Consider the following 21,344-nt stretch of genomic DNA (forward strand, 5'->3'; position numbering starts at 1 on the left):
TCCTCTGCTTGTGCGCTCTGTCTCCTCTCTCTCTCCCTGTCAAATAAATAAATAAATAAATATATCTTTAAAAATAAATAAATAAATATTCTTTCATAATATTTTTAAATTGATGTCACAAGATTTTGGAATGCTACACATCCAGGGGAAAATGATTTTAATGACATAGAAGTGCTCTGAATAGAATATAAAATCTAAAAAATGTAGGATATGAGACTATGTATAGTATGGTCTCAGATTCGTGGAGCAAAACATGGAAGGATGTAGATAGAATATTTGTAAACTTTCTCTAGAGGAAAAAATATGGAAGAAAACTATGCTGAGAACAAACATTGAAAGGAAATGCACCAAAATGCTAACAGTTTATCTGGATGGTGGAATCTGGGTGATTTTAAAATTATGTTTAATTAACCAGTAGATGTTCAAAACTAATAATAGATGATTGAAATTCCTTGGGTTGAAGTCTTTCTTTTCCATGTGTTCTGTCACTAAATTGGCTTTTCTGCTTCTACATTCCCTACTTTCAGATCCTGCTTGTCCACGTCAGATCATCTCCTTTCCTCAGTGTTTTTACTGTCTTGGTCTTGCTCCTTCTTCTTTTTTATTTTATTTATTTATTTGACAGAGAATAAGAGAGAGAGAGCACGAGCAGGAAGAGCAGGCTCCAACCCAGGACCCTGGGATTGTGATCTGAGCTGAAAACAGACTTTTTTTTTTAAGATTTTATTTATTTATTCATGAGAGACACACATAGAGAGAGGCAGAGACACAGGCAGAGGGAGAAGCAGGCTCCATCCAGGGAGTCCAGGATCCAGGGACTTCAGGATCAAGCCCCGGGCTGAAGGGAGGTGCTCAATCGCTGAGCCAACCAGGCGCCACCCCCACCCCTTTTTTTTAAGATTTTGTTTATTTACTCATGAGAGACACAGAGAAAGAGGCAGAGACATAGGCAGAGAGAAAAGCAGGTTCCCCACGGGGAGCCTGATGAGGGACTCGATCCCCAGACTCTGGAATCATGATCTGAGCCAAAGGCAGACAGACACTCAACCACTAAGCCATCCAGGTGCCCCTGAAGACAGACTCTTAACCAACTAAGCTACACAGGCCGCCCTCCCCCCGCCCCCACCTTGGTTTTGACTCTACATTTCTTCCTGTGCCTTTGCTTGTTCTTTTTCCCATACTTCTCATGTCTTTAATGCTGTTGTTTCTTAAAGTCCTGCCCTGTCCCTTATTCCTTCTGTGTACTCTCTGTCCTGGCTAACTCCCTTTCATGACTTCACCTGTTACTTCTAGTTGGCTAACCCCAATCTACTTATCTTCTATCTTGACCTCTGTTCTTCCTCATATTTCCAACTTCCCACTGGACTTCTCCACCTGGCTGATCTGAGTTACAGACAGCTCACATTCAAGTGTAGAAACCCAGTTCACTTTCTTCCTAGGCCTATTCTTTTTGCTGACTTCCTGTTTCTAGTTAAAGTCACCACCAGGCTCCCAGGCTCCTAGGCAGGACAGAATACATAATTTGTGAGGCCTAGCGCTAAATTAAAATGTAAGGTCCGGGATGCCTGGGTGGCTCAGCGGTTAAAGTGTCTGCCTTCGGCCCAGGGCATGATCCTGGACTCCCAGGATCAAGTCCCGCGTCGGGGTCCCTGCATGGAGCCTGCTTCTCCCTCGGCCTGTGTCTCTGTGTGTCTCTCATGAATAAATAAATAAAAATAAATAAAATAATAAAATAATAAAATAAAATAAAATAAAATAAAATAAAATAAAATAAAATAAATGTAAGGTCCCCGGCAGTCCTGGTGGCTCAGCGGTTTGGCGCTGCCTTCAGCCCAGGGTGTGATCCTGGAGGCCCGGGATCAAGTCCCGCGTGGGGCTCCTTGCATGGAGCCTGCTTCTCCCTCTGTCTGTGTCTCTGCCTCTCTGTGTGTGTGTCTCTCGTGAATAAATAAAAAAAATCTTTAAAAAAAATAAAATGTAAGATCCCTTGTTCAAAAGTTTTCAAGACTCTCAAGATGGTGACAGCAGAACACAAAATAGAGTGTAAGGCACTTCCAGGTGCAGGGCCCTGTGTGATTGCACAGGCTGCATACCCATAAGTCAACCTTGTGCCTAGGCTTAACTATGGGGATCCATCTTTGATTCCTCTTTCTCCTTTATCTTGGTTTGGTTGACAGGGTATATAGTGCATCTACTCACAAAAATGGGAAGTAATGGGAGAGGAATATATTTGAATAGCGGGGTGAAAAGGAGATGAGTTCAATTTAGGCCCTATGAATGCAAGGAACATCCAAATCAGAGGATCCAATAACCAGTTGTCTAGAACTCAGGCTGTCAATCTGCCTTCAATACTCGGGGTAGAGGATATCACTGAACTTGGCTGTGGATGAAATTAGTCAGGGAGAGGTCAAGTAGGGCCTTTCAAATTGGGGTCCATAGACCATTTACACTGTCATCTCCAGCTTGTTAAACATAAAGTCTCCTCAGGTCACCCCAGCCTTCTGAACCTGAATATATTTAGAAGTAGGTAGGGCTTGGGAATTATAGTTTCAACCATCTTCCCAGGTGATTCTTTTGCTCATTAGAGTTTCGGAACTATTAATGTGAGTCAGAAGATTGATGAGGCTACAACCCCATAGAACATATCAATGTACAAGGTAGTGGCTTTCATAATTTTTTTTAATTTTTATTTATTTATGATAGTCACAGAGAGAGAGAGAGAGAGAGGCTGAGACACAGGCAGAGGAAGAAGCAGGCTCCATGCACCAGGAGCCCGACGTGGGATTCAATCCCGGGTCTCCAGGATCGCACCCTGGGCCAAAGGCAGGCGCCAAACCGCTGCGCCACCCAGGGATCCCTAATTTTTTGACTGAGACACACAAGGAGAAATAGATGTTATGTTGTAGCTCCATACATACACATGTATTGGAAACAACATCTTTCAAAACATACATGTCCTTTCCATGTTGTGTCTGATATTTTTATTCCATTGTATTTCATTATTTAAAAATGCCCATCATGGGGCTCCTGGGTGGCTCAGTCAGTTAAGCATTGGACTCTTGATCTCAGCTCAGGTCTTTTTTTTTTTTTTTTTTTTCTCTCAGCTCAGGTCTTGATCTCAGGGTTGGGAATTCAAGCCTCCAGGTTGGGCTCCACGCTGAGTGTAGAGACTATTTTTAAAAAAATGCCCATCATGACACATGAATAGGCTGCATCTTGAATTTGAAAAACACCGGTTAAGAAGTTAACAGAGGGAGAGGGTGTTGCTAGGGCCAGGAAAAAAACAAATCTAAACTCTCCACAGGTTCTTCAGGGTCTAAACTACATTTCAAAGCTTCTGAAAGCAAGCCTGCATTTAAGTTATATCTGAAGAACCCTCAGTTCATTTCTTAACTGTTACTGGACAGATGAATTCATGGAAGCCATGATTCCACCAACAGCCCATAGTGACCCCTGCTGTCCAAGCCACCAGCCCATCTCACAAGGAGGCTATGTAAGATGGGGCAGCACCACCAAATGTAGGCACTTAAAGGAAACCCTCCCTCTCTTCCCTTGTTTGCCTTAAGTATCCTAAAGTGACTCTGCCATGTCTCTTTTCTCCAGCATCATCCTCTGCCTCCTATTGCCTTTTTTTTTAATTTTTATTTTTTTATGATAGTCACAGAGAGAGAGAGAGAGAGAGAGAGACAGGCAGAGGGAGAAGCAGGCTCCATGCACCGGGAGCCCGACGTGGGATTCAATCCCGGGTCTCCAGGATCACACCCTGGGCCAAAGGCAGGCGCCAAACCACTGCGCCACCCAGGGATCCCTCCTATTGCCTTTCATCTCAGAACTTACTCTGCATTTGTATGTTGTTTTCTCATTTTCATTCATCTCAAAATATCTTCTAACTCCTCATGTGATCTCTTCTTTGACCCACTGGTTATTTGAGAGCATGTTGTTTAATTTCCACATATTTGTGAATTTTTTAGTTTTCCTTGTTACTGATTTCTAGTTTCTCATTCTATTGTGATAAGAGAAGATATTTTGTATGACTTCAACCTTTAAATTGATTGAGACTTGCTTTGTGGCCTAACATATGGTCTATCCTGGAGAATGTTCTCTCTGCAATTGAGAAAAATATGTATTCTGCTGGTGTTGGATGGACTGTTCTGTATGTTTGATAGGTCTAGTTAATGAACTAGTATAAGTCCAAGTAGTAATACTAGTACAAGTCCTTCCTTTTTTTTTTTTTAAAGATTTATTTATTTATTCATTCAGAGAGAGCAAGAGAGAGGCAGAGACACAGGCAGAGGGAGAAGCAGGCCCCATGCAGGAAGCCCGATGCGGGACTCAATCCCGGGTCTCCAGGATCACACCCCAGGCTGCAGGCAGCACTAAACCTCTGTGCCACCGGGGCTGCCCAAGTCCTTCCTTTTTTAATTGACCTTCTGTTTAGTTGTTCTATTCAAGTTTGAAAATGAGGTATTGAAGTCTCCAAGTATTACTGTAGGACTGTCTATTCTTTTCTTCAATTCTGTTCTTTTTCGCTTCATACATTTTGGAGCTCTGTTGTTAGGTGAATATATGTTTATAATTGTTTTGTCATTTTTGACGGATTGAAACTCTATCTATCTATCTATCTATCTATCTATCTATCTATCTATCTATCTATCATGTCCTTCTTTGTCTTAATAACACTTTTGGACTTAAAGTCTGTTATTAGTATAACTACTCCAGCTTTCTTTTGGTTACCATTTGTATGAAATATCTTTTTTCATCTTTTCACTTTCAAACTATTTTTGTCTTTAGATCTTCCTCTATTTTAAAAAGAATTTGGGATCCCTGGGTGGCGCAGTAGTTTGGCGCCTGCCTTTGGCCCAGGGCGCGATCCTGGAGGCCCGGGATCGAGTCCCACATCGGGCTTCCGGTGCATGGAGCCTGCTTCTCCCTCTGCCTATGTCTCTGCCTCTCTCTCTTTCTCTCTCTGTGACTATCATAAATGAATAAATAAATAAATAAATAAATAAATTCTTTTTATTTTTATTTATTTGTTTATTTATTTATTTATTTATTTATTTGAGAGAGAGAGATTGAGCACAAGCAGAGAGAGTGGCAGAGGGAGAGGGGGAAGCAGGCTCCCCGACGACCAGGGAGCCCGACGTGGGGCTGGGTCCCAGGACCCCAGGATCATGACTTGAGTGGAAGGCAGCCGCTTAACCAACTGATCTACCTAGGTGCCCTGGATCTAAAGAGTCTCTTATAGAAGGCATGGAGTTGGATCATTTTAAAATCTATTCTGCCAATGTCTGCAATTTAATTGAAGAGTTTAATCCATTTACATTTAAAGTAATTATTGATAGGGATGCCTGGGTGGCTCAGCAGTTGAGCATCTGCCTTTGGCTTAGGGTGTGATCCTGGAGTTCTGGGATCGAGTTCCGCATGGGGCTGTCTGCATGGAGTCTGCTTCTCCTCCCTCTTCCTGTGTTTCTGCCTCTCTCTGTGTCTCTCATGAATGAATATATTTTTTTATTTTTTTAAGATTTTATTTATTCATGAGAGACACAGAGAGAGAGGCAAAGACATAAGCTAAGGGAGAAGCAGGCTCTTATGCAGGAAGCCCAATGTGGGATTCATCCCAGGACTCCAGGATCACACCCTGAGCCAAATGCAGACGCTCAACTGCTGAGCCAACCAGGCATCCCTCTTATGAATGAATAAAATCTTTTTAAAAAATAAAATAATTATTGATAAAGAAGAATTTATTTCTGCCATTTGTTATTTATTTTATATATATATCTTTTTAATCCCCCAATTCCTCCATTACTGCCTTCTTTTATGTTTCATTTTTTTTCTAGTGTACTGTTTTGGTTCTGTTCTCAATTCTTTTTCTGTATTTTTTAAAAATTGTTTTCTTGGTGGTTTCCCTGGGTGTTATAAATAACACATTAGGTTGATAATAATCTAGTACAAATGGATCCAACTTAGTTTTAATAGTACACAAAACTGCTCCTATGTATCTCTGTCTCCCCCTCCTCATCTTATATTGTTATTGTCACAAATTACATCTGAATGGGGACGTCTGGGTGGCTCAGCAGTTGAGCATCTACTTTGGCTCAGGGTCTGATCCCGGGGGTCCAGGGATCAAGTCCCGCATCAGGGTCCCTGTGAGGAGCCTGCTTCTCCCTCTGTCTGTGCCTCTGTCTCTCTCTGTGTGTCTCTTATGAATAAATAAATATAATCTTTTTAAAAAAAATTACATCTGGATGCACTGTGTGCCCATTAACATAGATTTAAAATTACTATCTTATGCATTTGTCTTTTAAATCATATAGGAAGGAAAAAAAGAAGAGTTACAATTCAAAAATATAATACTGGATTTTATATTTACCTATATGTAGATGTGATTACTATTGTTCTTTATTTCTTTGTATGGTACCTAGTTACTGTCTAGTGTTCTCTCATTTCTGTCTGAAATTTCTTATAGGGAGTTTCTTATAGGGCATTTCTTGTAAGGCAGGTCTACTAGTAAAGAACTTCAGCTTTTATTTATCTGGAAATGCCCTAATTTCTCCTATCAAGTAAGATTGAATACATTTATTCATAATGATACTATAAAACCTGTTTTATTGGTCTCTCTTGAAGAATGGTAGGGAATCAGCTCATTATTTTGAAAATTGGCAAAGAAAAAACAATCAGCATCTGTTAATCGTTTTCCTATCCAAACTCAGTATCTCAGAATAACTGAATAGGTGATAAAAGGAAGTTTCTTTCCTTATAGAAATAGTAAACAGAGTAGAAATAATTTCTAGAATGCAAATCAGTAGAAATTAAAACATAACCAGTTGGTAACCCCTAATGAATTAAGAAAAGGCTATCAAGAGCTGATAACATTGCAAAAAGAGACAAGGAAATTGTGTTCCTTATGATAGAAGCACGCAACATCATTGGTAAAGTAGTCTGGCTTTTAAAAAAAGCTTTTAAAAGCAAAAGCTTTTAAAAAAAGCAAAACCTATACAATAACAATGAGACAGAAGAAAGAGAAATTAAGGAGTCAATCCATTGACAATTGCACCCAAAACCGTAAGATACCTAAGAATAAACTTAACCAAAGAGGCAAAGGATCTATACTCAGAAAACTACAGAACACTCATGAAAGAAATTGAGGAAGACACAAAGAAATGGAAAAACATTCCATCCATACTCATGGATTGGAAGAACAAATATTGTTAAATTGTCCATGCTATCTAGAGCAATCTATACATTCAATGCAATCCTTATCAAAACACCACAATTTATTTCACAGAGTTGGAAAAAATAATCCTAAAATTTGTACGGAACCAGAAAAGACCCAAGCAGTGAAAAGAATATTGAAAAAGAAAACCAATGCTGGGGCATCACGATGTCTGACTTCAAGCTGTATTACAAAGCTGTAATCATCAAAATAGTATGATACTGGCACGAAAACAGACACATAGATCAATGGAACAGACTAAAGAACCTAGAATTGGACCCTCAACTCTATGGTCAACTAATCTTCAACAAAGCAGGAAAAAATATAAAATGGAAATAAGACAGTCTCCAACAAATGGTGTTGGGAAAATTCGACAGCCACATGCAGAAGAATGAAACTGGACCATTTTCTCACACCATACACAAAAATAGACCCCAAATGGATGAAGGACCTAAATGTGAGATAGGAGTCCATCAAAATCCTAGAGGAGAACACAGACAACAACTTTTGTGACCTTGGCCACAGCAACTTCTTACTAGACACATCTCCGAAGGCAAAGGCAAAAATGAACTACTGGGACTTCACCAAGATAAAAAGCTTTTGCACAGCAAAGGAAACAGTCAACAAAATCAAAAGACAACTGATAGAATGGGAGAAGATATTTGCAAATGACATATCAGATAAAGGGCTAGTATCCAAAATCTATAAAGAACTTCTCAAAATCAACACCCAAAGAACAAATAATCCAATCAAGAAACAGGCAGAAGAGGGATGCCTGGGTGGCTTAGTGATTCAGCATCTGCCTTTGACTCAGGTCATGATCTGAGAGTCCTGGGATTAAGTCCCACAACCGGCTCCAAGCAGCAAGCCTGCTTCTCCCTCTGCCCATGTCTCTGCCTCTCTCTGTGTGTCTCTTGTGAATATATAAATAAAATCTTAAAAAAAAATAGGCAGAAGACATGAATATGTCTTCTCCAAAGAAGACACACAAATGGCCAGGGAAATACAAATCAAAATTACAATGAGATACCACCTCATATCAGTTGGAATGGCTAAAATCAATACTTTTCTTTATTGCTTTTGGATTTTTTTTTAAAGATTTATTTATTTATTCATTCAGAGAGAGCGAAGAGAGAGGCAGAGACACAGGCAGAGGGAGAAGCAGGCTCCACACCCGAAGCCCGATGCGAAGCCCGATGCGGGACTCGATCCTAGGTCCCCAGGATCACACCCCGGGCTGCAGGCGGCGCTAAACCGCTGCGCCACCGGGCTGCCCACCACTGTGCCACCGGGGCTGCCCTGCTTTTGGATTTACTTCTTGCTTAGGAACGTCATGCCTGGGGTGCCTGGGTGGCTCAGTAGGTTAAGTGTCTGCCTTCAGCTCAGGTCATGATCTTGGGGTCCTGGGATTGAGCCCCACATTGGGCTCCCCACTCATCAAGGAGCCTGCTTCTCCCTCTGCCCCTACGCTCTACTCGTGCTTTCTCCCTTGCATGTGCACTCTCTCCCTCTCTCAAATAAATGAAATCTTTAAAAATGTTTAATTTTATTTTATTATTCATGAGATATACAGAGAGAGGCTGAGACATAGGCAGAGAGAGAAGCAGGTTCCCTTCAGGGAGCTCAATGCGAGACTCAATCTCAGAACCCCAAGATCATGACCCGAGCTAAAGGCAGACGCTCAACCACTGAGCCACCCAGGCATCCCTAAAAAGCTTTTTTTTTTTTTTTTAAAGAAATGTCGGTTGTCTGCTCCTCCCCATTCGACAGACATGCATCTTCTGGTGCAGTGCCAGCCGCGTCTCTGAGACACAATGGTGAAGGTTAGAGTGAATGTATTTGGCCGTATTGGGCGCTGGTCACCAGGGCTGCTTTTAACTCTGGCCAAGTGGATATTGTCGCCATCAATGACCCCTTCATTGACCTCACACACACATAGTGTACATGTTCCAGGATGATTCTACCCATGGAAAATTCCATGGCATGGTCAAGGCTGAGAATGGGAAACTTGTCAGAATTGGAATGTTCATTTCCATCTTCCAGGAGCGAGATCCCACCAACATCAAATGGGGTGATGCTGGTGCTGAGTATGTTGTGGAGTCCACTGGGGTCTTCACCACCATGGAGAAGGCTGGGGCTCACTTGAAAGGGAGGGCCAAGAGGGTCATCATCTCTGCTCCTTCTGCTGATGCCCCCCATGTTTGTGATGGGCGTGAACCATTAGAAGTATGACAACTCCCTCAAGATTGTCAGCAATGACTCCTGCACCACCAACTGCTTGGCTCCTCTGGCCAAAGTCATCCATGACCACTTCGGCATCATGAAGGGCCTCATTACCACTGTCCATGCCATCGTTGCCACCTAGAAGACTGTGGATGGCCCCTCTGGGAAGCTGTGGCATGATGGCCGAGGGGCTGCCCAGAACATCATCCCTGCTTCCATTGGCACTGCCAAGGCTGTGGGCAGGTCATCCCTGAGCTGAACAGGAAGCTCCTGGCCTTCTGTGTCTCCACCCACAACGTGTCAGTCTGACATGCTGCCTGGAGAAAGCTGCCATATATGATGACATCAAGAAGGTGGTGAAGCAGGCATCAGAGGGCCCCCTCAAGGGCATCCTGGGCTACACTGAGGACCAGATTGTCTCCTGTGAGTTCAACAGTAACACCCACTCTTCCACCTTCGACACTGGGGCTGGCATTGCTCTCAATGACCACTTTGTCAAACTCATTTCCTGGTATGACAATGAATTTGGCTACAGCAACCAGGTGGTGGACCTCATGGTCCACATGGCCTCCAAGGAGTAAGAGCCTCCTGGACCACCAGCCCCAGCAAGAACAAGAGGAAGAGAGAGGCCCTCAGCTGCTGGGGAGTCTCTGCTCCAACTTAATCCCCCAACACACTGAGAATCTCCTGACCTCCAATCTACAACCCAGACCCCAAGGAAGGAGAGGGGGTTGGGGAGCCCTACCTTGTCATGTACCATCAATAAAGTATACTGTACCCCCCCAAAAAAAGAAATGCCATGCCTACCCCAAATTTATTTTTAAAATCACAGACTGTTCTTCAATTATATTTATACTTCTAGTATTTCCTGAACTCCCACCTGTAAATGGGATGGAATAGGACTCTTTTAAAAAATAAAAAGTCAAGTCTCATTATCATATATTACTCCATTCTGATTTTTAAAAAGATTTTATTTATCTATCTATGAGAGACACAGAGAGAGAGAGAGAGAGGCAGAGACACAGGCAGAGGGAGAAGCAGGCTCCATCCAGGGAGCCTGACGTGGGACTCGATCCCAGCACTCCAGGATTGCACCCTGGGCTGAAAGCAGGTGCTAAACCATTGAGCCACCCAGGGATTCCCCCACCCACATTCTGATTTTAAAATGGCACCTTTGGAGTGCCTAGGTCATGCAGTTGGTTAAACATATGACTCTTGATTTTGGCTCAGGTCATGATCTTAGGGTGGTGAGATCAGCTCCATGTCTGGTTCTATGCTCAGTGCAGAGTCTACTTGAGATCCTCTCTGCCTCGCCCTCCGCCTCTCCCAGCTTTTGCTGTTTCTCTGTCTCTTTTTCTCTCAAATAAATACATATTAAAAAAAATAAAATGCCACCTTTATTGTAAACTAAATATCCATAGTCACATGAACCTTTTTCTAGACTCTGTATAGTTTTTCTGAAAAGTTTTGTGTGTGTGACAATAAAATATGTTTAAATTACCATAGCTTTAGAGGTAGTTTTGATATCTAGTAGGACCCATTCATCTTCATGGTTCTTTTCCAAGTTATGTTTGTTCTCTTCTTAAATAAATAAATATTTTTTTAAGATATTTATTCATTTGAGAGAGTGTGTGTGTACGAGCAGGGGGAGCAGCAGAGGGAGAAGAAATAGGTTTCATGCTGAGCTGGGAGACCAATGCAGGGCTTGATCCCAGGACCCTGAGATCATGACCTGAGCCAGAAGCAGTCACTTAACCGACTGAGCCACCCAGGCACCCCTAAATGAATAAAATCTTAAAAAAATAAGAAGAATAAAGCAAACTGGAACTCTAATACATTGTAGGTGAGATTGCAACATGGTATGGAACTTGGGAAACAGCTTGGCAGTGTCATAAAGTTAAACATACACTTACCTTATAACCCAGTAATCTCACTCTTAGATATTTACCCAAGAACAAATGTGGATATATGCCTACACAAAGACTGATATGCAAATAGCTGTGTTCATGAAAAAACACAAACTGGAACAAACTAAATGTCTTATCAACTGGCAACTGAATAAACAATTTCTTTATTATAGAAAACTATCCTGCATTAAAAAGAAGTGAGATAATTGATATATTCAACAACGTGAATGAATCTTAAAAACTTCATGCTAGGAGCACCTGGCTGGCTCAGTTGGCAGAGCATATGACTCTTGATCTCAAGGTTGGAGTTAGAGCACCATGGTGGGAGTAGAGATTACTTAAAAAAATTAAACCTTAAAAAAAGCGGGGGCGGCACCTGCGTGCTCAGTCGGTTAAACATCTGCCTTCCAGGTCATGATCCTGGAGCCCTGGGATAGCCCCACATCGGGCTCCCTGCTCAGCAGAATCTGCTTCCCCCTCTCCCACTGCCACTGCTCCCTGTTTTCAAACAAATAAAATCTTTTTTAGAAAAAGAAGAGAAATATTAAGTTAATTGAAAGAAGTCAAACACAAAAGACTACATATTGTGATGCCATTTATATCAAATTCTATTTGAGTCCTTTCTCTTTTTTCTTGATAAGTCTGGCTAGAGGTTTATCAATTTTATTGATTTTCTTTTCAAAGAATCAGCTCCTGGTATCATCAACCTGTTCCACTTTTTTTTTTTTTTTTTTTTTAGTTTTTTATCATTTATTTCTGCTCTAATCTTTATAGGAAATTCTAAAAAAAAAATCACAGTGGCAGAGAATAGGTCAGTGATTGGATAGAGCTACATGTTAGGTAAGGGGATTGATTGCAATGGGGTAAAGGGAACTTTTCATGGTGATGGAAGTATTTTATGTATTAATTGTGGTGATGATTACATAACTAAATACAATTGCCAAGACTTATTAAATTGCACAGTTAAATTGGATGAATCTTATTTTATGAAAATTATACCAAATTTATAAATAAATGTGGGAGGAATATGAAAATAAACAAAGAGAAAGATAAGAATTAGGCAACTCAGTAAGAACTGAGTTGAGGGGCAGCTTGGGTGGCTCAGTGGTTTAGGGCTGCTTTCAGCCCAGGACCTGATCCTGGAGACCCAGAATCAAATCCCATGTCAGGCTCCCTGCATGGAGTCTGCTTCTTCCTCTGCCTATGTCTCTGCCTCTCTCTCTCTCTATGACTATCATAAATTTAAAAAAAATAATAAAAAAAAAGAATATCTCTTGAAGTCTGAGAAAAGAATTGTTAAGAGGGTGAACGGGGTGGTTAGAAGTGGCCTTTCTACATTTTTGGAATTTTTTTCTGGGTGTACTAGTTAAGAGATAAATAGCTAAAGTAGAGGCAATTGACTGGCTCACTAGGTAGAGCATGCAACTCTTAATCTCAGGGTCATGAGTTCAAACCCCATGTTAGGCATAGAGTTTACTTTAAAAAGAAATGAAAGCAGGGTACCTGGGCGGCTCAGTGTTTGAGCGGCTGCCTTTGGCTCAGGTTGTGATCCTGGGGTCCTGGGGTTGAGTCCTGTATCAGGACTTTACATCTCTCTGTGTGTCTCTCATGAATAAATAAATAAAATCTTTAAAAAGAAAAGAAAGCTAAAATAAAACAGGTATAAAAATAAACTGAATTTAGAGGTGCCTGGGTGGCTCATTTGTTTGGGCATCTAACTCTTGGTTTTGGCTCCGGTCCTGGTCTTGGGATCATCAGATTGAGCCCCACATAGGGCTCTGTGCTCAGTGCAGAGTCTGCTTGGGATTCTCTTTTTCCTCTTCCTGTGCCCTCTCCTGCCTGTGCGCGCTCTCTCTCTCTCTTGCAAATAAAATAAAACAAATAAAATCTTTAAAAAATAAAAAAACTGAATTTAGACTCAGAATTTTTTTTTTTAATTTATGATAGTCACACACACAGAGAGAGAGAGAGAGAGAGAGAGAGGCAGAGACACAGGCAGAGGGAGAAGCAGGCTCCATGCACCGGGAGCCCGATGTGGGATTCGATCCCAGGTCTCCAGGATCGCGCCCTGGGCCAAAGGCAGGCGCCAAACTGCTGCACCACCCAGGGATCCCTAGACTCAGAATTTTTTAAGAGAAAAGTACGACTATTTTTTAGACTCAAATTTGAAGTGGGTCATATCAGTTATATGAATATATTGATATTTTAAAAATACAATATAACAACAACATTTACTGAGTTTTGCCATGTGCCAAGCATTGGCTAAGAACTTAGTAAGAACATGAGGCATACAGAAGTTAAGTAATATGTCTGAGATTACACAGCCAGCAAGAAGCTGTGACTGTCTGCAGGTGACTGGATCCTCATAGCACGGAAGAGACTAAGATGAAGTAGGTCAGTGCTTCCTGTGGGAGTAAAACAGGTGTGACATGAAAGACAGAGTTTACTGTACTGACCCACAAAGGACCTTGGTCTGAAAAGCTGAGCTGAAGCAACTAGCAGGCCTCAGAGGATGGGTCTGGGGCTCATGGTCTAAAGGTCATGTCATGGACGTTAGATCATGACAGAATTCTCCATGTTGAATCAAAGCCAGGTGGGCAAGACATGAAGGATTTCCAGTATGAGCCAGGAAAATCTGATCTCAGATGATTGGTCACCTAGCAGGAATGTAGGTCTAATGTGTGCCTTTCAGTATCTGGAAGGACCAGGATGGATGAGAGGCATTCAGAGAAAAGAGGATACATGGAGAAATAGTTGAGGGAGGGTATTGTTAGGTAGGGTCTATGATAGAGAAATCTCCCCCATATAGTCTTATATATGGCATCAGGGACAGAATAGGCTCAGAAGGACAACTATTGGATATAATAGGTGTTGCTAATTAACCCTGAGGCCTGAATATCTCCAGATTGTCTGACTGGGAGGCTGAGCCACCTCAAGCCAATGTCTGCATCCTGACACTTCATAAAGTTGATGAGATCTTTTCCTGGGATCATTTCCAAACCTCTATTTCCACTGCTTCCTTGAGACCTCACTTTTCTTATTCCTCTGTGGAATCAGTTTCTCCCCTGCATATTGAGAGTTTGGAGAAGTTTCAGTTCTGTCCCCCAAACAGAGACATAGTTCATTAGTACTATCTTAATTAGTGCATTGAATAGTAGCTAGTTCCAACCACCTTAGAACTTAAGTCCACGGGTGCCTGGGTGGCTTAGTCGGTTGAGCACCTGCCTTTGGCTCAGGTCATGATCCTGGGGTCCTGGAATAGAGCTCCCTACTCAGCAGAGAGCCTGCTTCTCCCTTGGCCTCTGCCCCTCCCCCTTTTGGTGCTGTCTCTCTCTCTCTCTCTCTCTCTCTGTCAACTATATAAATAAAAATTTAAAAAAAAATAACTTAAATCCATACCTGAGTATAGTTGGTATGAGCCTGAATCATGGTTTGTTTGGTTTTTTTAGACTGTGTCATCCCACCTCCCCAATTTATTAGAACTTTTCCAAGAGCCAGGACAGTATCTGTCACACTATCCAATATATTGAAACCTCAAGATTCTACCACCAAATATACTCATTGCTCAGTCCACTACATCCAAACTGATCTAAGGCAGGAAACTAATAACACACTCAAATTGGGTAATTCTAGAAAAGTTTAATAAGAGAACTATTAAACTAATAAACTGGTGTAGGGAAATACAGGTGGTGGCCACTTTATCCCTAGGAGAAATGGGGAAGGGAGCCATTACTAGAGTATAGAGACACACAGAGCTTGTGGAGAAGGTTGCCTGACAGGAGCTATGACCTGTCATCAATTGCCATAGGTGCCCACAGCAACAATACAGATTGAGATCCACCCACCCTCTGATCTCTTGCCGGTGCTCCACACTGGCCAAGTTCTACTAGAAGGCAGAGGACCTAGGTGCCAGTTAACCAGTCAACATAGGTTAACTTCCTGAAGCACAGAGCAGGACAGAGAAGGATAGAGTAAACCTGGAAGGGTAAACAGAACATCATCTTTAACCTAGACTCCTGTAGTAACCTTAACCTATTGCCTTATTTCTTCACAGCTGCCAAAGCATCTTGCTTTTTAATGCGATGAAATATATGAAGATTAAAACTGCCATTTTAACTATTTTAAAGTGTAGAATTTGGTCTCATTAATTACATTCACAATGTTCTGCAACCATCACACCATTATCTATTTCCAATTTTTTTTTTTATAACCCCAAACAGAAACTACCCATTAAGCAATAATTTCCCATTCCTCTTACTCTCAAGCCCCTGATAACCTCTCATCTACTTTCCATCTCTGTGAATTTGCCTAGGTCAGACATTTCATATAAATGGAATCATACAATATTTATCCTTTTATGTCTGACTTCTTTCACTTAGCATTATGTTTACAAGGCTTATCCATGTTACAGCATATATCAGAGCTTCATCCTTTTGTATGGTTGATTAATGTTCCATTGTATACATATAACACATTTTGTTTATCCATTCATCTGTTGATGGGACACTTCGGTTGTTTCAACCTTTTGACTACTGTGAATAATGCTACAATGAACATTAGCATACATGTATTTGTTTGAGTCCCTATTTTCAATTCTTCTAGGTATATACATAAGAGTGAAGTTTCTGGGTCATATAGTAATTCTATGTTTAACTTTTTAAAAAAATTTTTATTTATTTATGATAGTCACACAGAGAGAGAGAGGCAGAGACACAGGCAGAGGGAGAAGCAGGCTCCATGCACCGGGAGCCCAACATGGGATTCGATCCCGGGTCTCCAGGATCGCACCCTGGGCCAAAGGCAGGCACCAAACCACTGCGCCACCCAGGGATCCCTATGTTTAACTTTTTAAAGGAATCCTAATGCAGACTTTAAAAAATATGGATTGAGGGGAGCCTGGGTGGCTCAGTGAGTTAAGCATTCAATTCTTGATTTCAGCTCAGGTCATGATCTTGAGGTTGTGAAACTGAGCTCTCCATCCAGCTCCGCGCTCAGCATGGAGTCTGTTTGTTCCTCCCCTCTGCTTCTACCCCTGCTCACACTTTCTTGCTCTCTCTCTCTTTCTCAAATACACAAATAAATAAGATCCTTAAAAAAATTAATAGGGGCACTTGTGTGGTTCAGTCTGTTAAGCATCCAATTCTTGGTTTAAGCTCAGGTCATGATCTCATGGGTTGTGGGATCAAGCTCTACATGTGGCTCCCAGTCAGTGGGGAATCTGCTTGAAGAGTCTTTCCCTCTGCCCCTCCCCCCACTTGCACGGGCACTCTCTCTGTCTCCCTCTCTGTCAAATAAATAAATAAACAAATCTTAAGAAAAGACAGTAAAAGGACACTCCACAGGATAGAAAAAAATTATAAATCATATATTTGATAAGAGATATGTATCAAGAATATATAAAGAAATATTACCATTCAATAGTTAAAAGACAACCCAGTTAAAAGTGGGCAAAGGATCTGAACAAACATTTTCCCAAATATTTTCCAAAGAAGATATACAAGTGGCCAATTAAGCACACTAAGAGAACTCAACATCATTAGCCATCTGAAAAATACAAATCAAAACCACAGTGAGATACCACTTCACTTGTTCTAGGATGGCTATAATCAAATGACAGACAATAACAAATATTGGTTAGAATACACAGAAACTGGACCCCTTATTATTTATTTAACTTAAATTTATGTAAATACCTGGTTTTTCTCCTTCTATTAAATTACAAGTTCTGGGATGCCTGGGTGGCTCAGCGGTTAAGCACCTGCCTTTGGTCCAGGGCGTGATCCTGGAGTCCCAGGATTGAGTCCCATATCGGGCTCCTTGCATGGAGCCTGCTTCTGCCTTTGCCTGTGTCTCTGCCTCTCTCACTCTCTCTCTGTGTCTCTCATGAATAAATAAATAAGATCTTTTTAAAAATTACAAGTTCCTTGAGTACTGGACAGGAATCTTATGTGATTTATTAATCTCCAACCTCCAACAGATTTAACATAAATTTTCCCATGTACCAACCTATTTCATCTAGTCACACATGTGTACATTTTGCAATGACTTTTTCTTGACAGAATCACCACAAACCTATATTACTCAAGCTAGAGGCATGTAAGCTCTTCTCACTACTTGTAGGGGTAGCAGAAATATGTATAATATTCTAGAGAACACTGTAACAATATAGTAAGCAGCTACGTTCTTACCACTATACAGTTTAGAGTTCCAGAATGAGTGAGCAATGTCTCTCACAATGTGGTTGTCATCTCTCTTCCTCCAGGTAGCCTGTCACAACACCTAAATCACCAGGATGAATTGCATTGTTTGTTTTTGGTTTTTGGTTTTTAAGATTTTATTTATTTATTTGAGAGAGAGAGAGAATACAAGCTGAGGAAGAGGCAGAGGAATAGGGAGAAGCAGGCTCCCCACAACCAGGGAGCCCAACACAGGGCTCGGCGCAGGGCTCTATCTCAGATCATGACCTGAGCCAAAGATAGATGCTTAACTGACTGAGCCACCCAGGCACACCTGACCTCCATCATTTGTAGACTCACTCAGATCCCATGAGGAGGTTTCATCCTCCAGATAAAATGTCTGAAATACAGCTCACCAGTGAGGAAGCTTACTACAAGAGGGAACTCAAAACTATGATGATAAAAAGGTAGTTGGAACTTCCACTACTACCCAACATGAAGTAACAGTGACTGGATTTACCCTCTGCCTTAAACAACCAGAAAACAAACAAAAAAACAAAATATATAAAACAATGATTTTTAGACACTGGGCAGCAGACCACGCAGGACTATGATCCCTAAGAAGAGGGAAACAAAGTGAGTCTAGGACTATACCATCTTATTGCCTAGAGGCAGCTTCTAGGTTGCAGTACAAGGAAAGGGAACCCAAATGTAGCCCAGAAGTCTTTTTGTTTGTTTACGATTTTATTTATTTGACACATAGAGAGCACACAAGTAAGGGGAATGGCAGGCAGAGGGAGAGGGACAAGCAGGCTCCCTGCAGAGCCTAGGACCCAGGGATCATGACCCGAACTGAAGGCAGATACTTAACCAACTGAGCCACCCAGGTGCCCCCAGAAGTCTCTTTGTAATGAGGAAATGGACATAGGAGCTCATGAAGGCCAAGGTAGATAGATTCTGCAAGTCAGTGTATCAAAGAGGAGAGAGATACACACTGAGAGAATTTTGGAAATCTGCTGAGCAGTCCCCTGAAGTCTTTGAGTACTAACCTTTGCTCACATATACAATGCAAGGAAACTACCTAAGACTGAGGAAAGAACCATGAGAAAGAACAGGCAGAACAATTTCTGGACCTATTACAGGTAGGGGTATAGTTCATGTTCCTACCAGCCAGGATAGAAAGATCTTCCAACACACAGATTAGCGTGCCTGGCTGGCTCAGTTGGTAGAGCACGCAACTCTTGATCTCAGGTTCATGAGTTTAAATCCCATGTTGAGCAGAGAGTTTACCTAAAAAATAAACAAATAGCAACGTGTGGGTGGTTCAGTGGTTGAGCGTCTGTCTTTGGCTCAGGGCGTGATCCTGGAGTCCCGGGATGGAGTCTCACATCGGGCTCCCTGCAGGGAGCCTGCTTCTCCCTCTGCCTGTGTCTCTGCCTCTCTGTGTTTCTCATGAATGAATAAGTAAAACTTTTTTTTTTAATATTTTTAATTTTTATTTATTTATGATAGTCACAGAGAGAGAGAGAGAGAGGCAGAGACACAGGCAGAGGGAGAAGCAGGCTCCATGCACAGGGAGCCTGATGTGGGACTCGATCCCGGGTCTCCAGGATCGCGCCCTGGGCCAAAGGCAGGCGCCAAACCGCTGCGCCACCCAGGGATCCCAAGTAAAACTTTTAAAATAAACAAATTAAATTAATTAAATAAAAGACAATGTGTGTTAAAAAAAAAAATGAAAGAAAGAAATACCTTATAATATACAGATCATTGGGTAGAATCCCCAGAACAGTATTGTCTTAGTCACAGAGATCAATTAGCTCTACATTAGAAGTTGTTATGGGGATCCCTGGGTGGCTCAGTGGCTTAATGCCTGCCTTCAGCCCAGAGTGTGATCCTGGGGTCCTGGGATTGAGTCCTGCATCGGGCTCCCTGCATGGAGCCTGCTTCTCCCTCTGCCTGTGTCTCTGCCTCTCTCTCTTTGTGTCTCTAAAGAATAAATTAACAAAATATTTTTTTAAAAAGTTGTTATGGATCTATTCTAACAAAGTTTAAATACAAGTCTCAAAAGGATCCATCTGATTCCAAGAAATTCAACTGCACACCAGAAAAAATCCAACATTATCTAAAAGAATACAACATAATCTAGCAACCAATGATGTAAAATTCACAATGTCTGACTCAAAAAAACCTAAACATCAAAAAAAAAAAAAAGCAAGAAAATATTACCCATAAACAGGATAAAAATCAATCAATAGAGGCCAGTGGTGGATCAAGGGATGCAGAGACCCAGCGTCCTGGGAGCAAGGTGGCCCACTGGCTGATAGCAAGTATATTGTCAGCATTATCACTCTGAAGAAGCTTCCTAAGAACAGCTATAAGAAGTGAGGGACTCTCCTGGCTGAGTATCAGCTGGCCCCAATGTCAAAAAACTGGACATGTTCAAGACCAAATTAGGATAATTTGCCAGCAAGAACAAGCAGAAGATCCAGAAGAGACCTCAAGTTCCAGGTATAGTTTCAGGACATGCATGCCACCACTGGAGTGGATCCTTTGACTTCTGAAAAAGGATTTTGATCTGAGATGCTGGGGATACAAATTATTAATGTGTGCCTAGCCCTTCCATTTCTCCTGAAATGGAAGATATGAGAAAGATCCAAATGAAACAAACTTCTTTGAAGAACTTTGGAGGATCTACATCAATAGGAATTAAAAGGAAGAAATAATTTACTTAGGACGTCAGCCAAGACAAGCTGATCAAGGCCATCAAGTAACTAGAGGCACTGCCTTCAGCATCATCCCTGTGGGTGGCCTTTACTTCATCAGCTTTTCTAGCTGAGCTCAAGGTAGATCATACTGTGATGCTGCAGCTGACAGGGAAAATGGCCACATAACTACCAGTGAGATCAAAGCCAGTCTTAAATGGAAGACAGAGTAAGTGAGGCAAGTTCTGGAACATCTGCTGAAGGAAAGGTTGGCCTGGTTGGACTTGTAGGCCCCAGAAGAGGCATACTACTGTCTACCAGCTCTTTCTATTGAACTCTATTCCCATAAGATTACCACTGATAAGGCCAGAGAAGTCCTCTTCTGAATCTGAGAGTGTGGAAGAGGGCACAGCAGCTGGCAGGGAGGAGAGAGAGAAGCTACTGGTAAATAAAACCTGAACTATTTTGTTGGAAAAAAAAAGTGTCAACCAATAAAAACAGATCCAGAAATAATAATGGTGATGGAACTAACCAACAAGGACATAAAAGCTGTGATTTTAAAAATGAGTTCAAGGGCAGCCTGGGTGGCTCAGCGGTTTAGTGCCGCCTTCAGCCCAGGGTATGATCCTGAAGACCCGGGATCAAGTCCCATGTCAGGCTCCCTGCATGGAGCCTGCTTCTCCCTCTGCCTGTGTCTCTGCCTCTCTCTCTCTCTCTCTCTGTGTGTCTCTCATGAATAAATAAAATCTTTTTAAAAATAAATAAATAAAAAATAAAAATGAGTTCAAAAAGGTAGGGGAAAATATGGCCACAATAATTAGAGAAAAGGAAGATATAAGAAAGATCCAATGAAACTTTTAGATATGAAAAATACATTATATGAAATGGAAAATACACTGGATGTGATAAAAGCAGATGCTGAAGAAAAGATAAGTGATCTGAAGAAATAAAATAGAAACTAACCAAGATAAAGCACAAAGACAAAAAAAGAAGGAAAAAAGTAAACAGAGGATCACTTATGTATTATACAGGCTAGTATATGTATAATATCCCATAAGGAAAGAAGATGGATGAGCAGAGGTTTAGAAAAAATATTTAAAGACAAAATGGTCTGAAAAAAAAA

The 21,344-nt window shown here is 41.5% G+C and overlaps 1 pseudogene; it reads left to right on the top strand.

Moving 5' to 3' along the window:
* The window catches only part of LOC144300846 (vacuolar-sorting protein SNF8 pseudogene), a 27,132-nt pseudogene extending 6,525 nt beyond the window's left edge, over positions 1 to 20,607 (top strand).
* The last annotated feature ends 737 nt before the right edge of the window (positions 20,608 to 21,344 follow it).

Source organism: Canis aureus, chromosome 29, assembly GCF_053574225.1.
Source record: "Canis aureus isolate CA01 chromosome 29, VMU_Caureus_v.1.0, whole genome shotgun sequence".
NCBI classification, from domain to species: domain Eukaryota; kingdom Metazoa; phylum Chordata; class Mammalia; order Carnivora; family Canidae; genus Canis; species Canis aureus.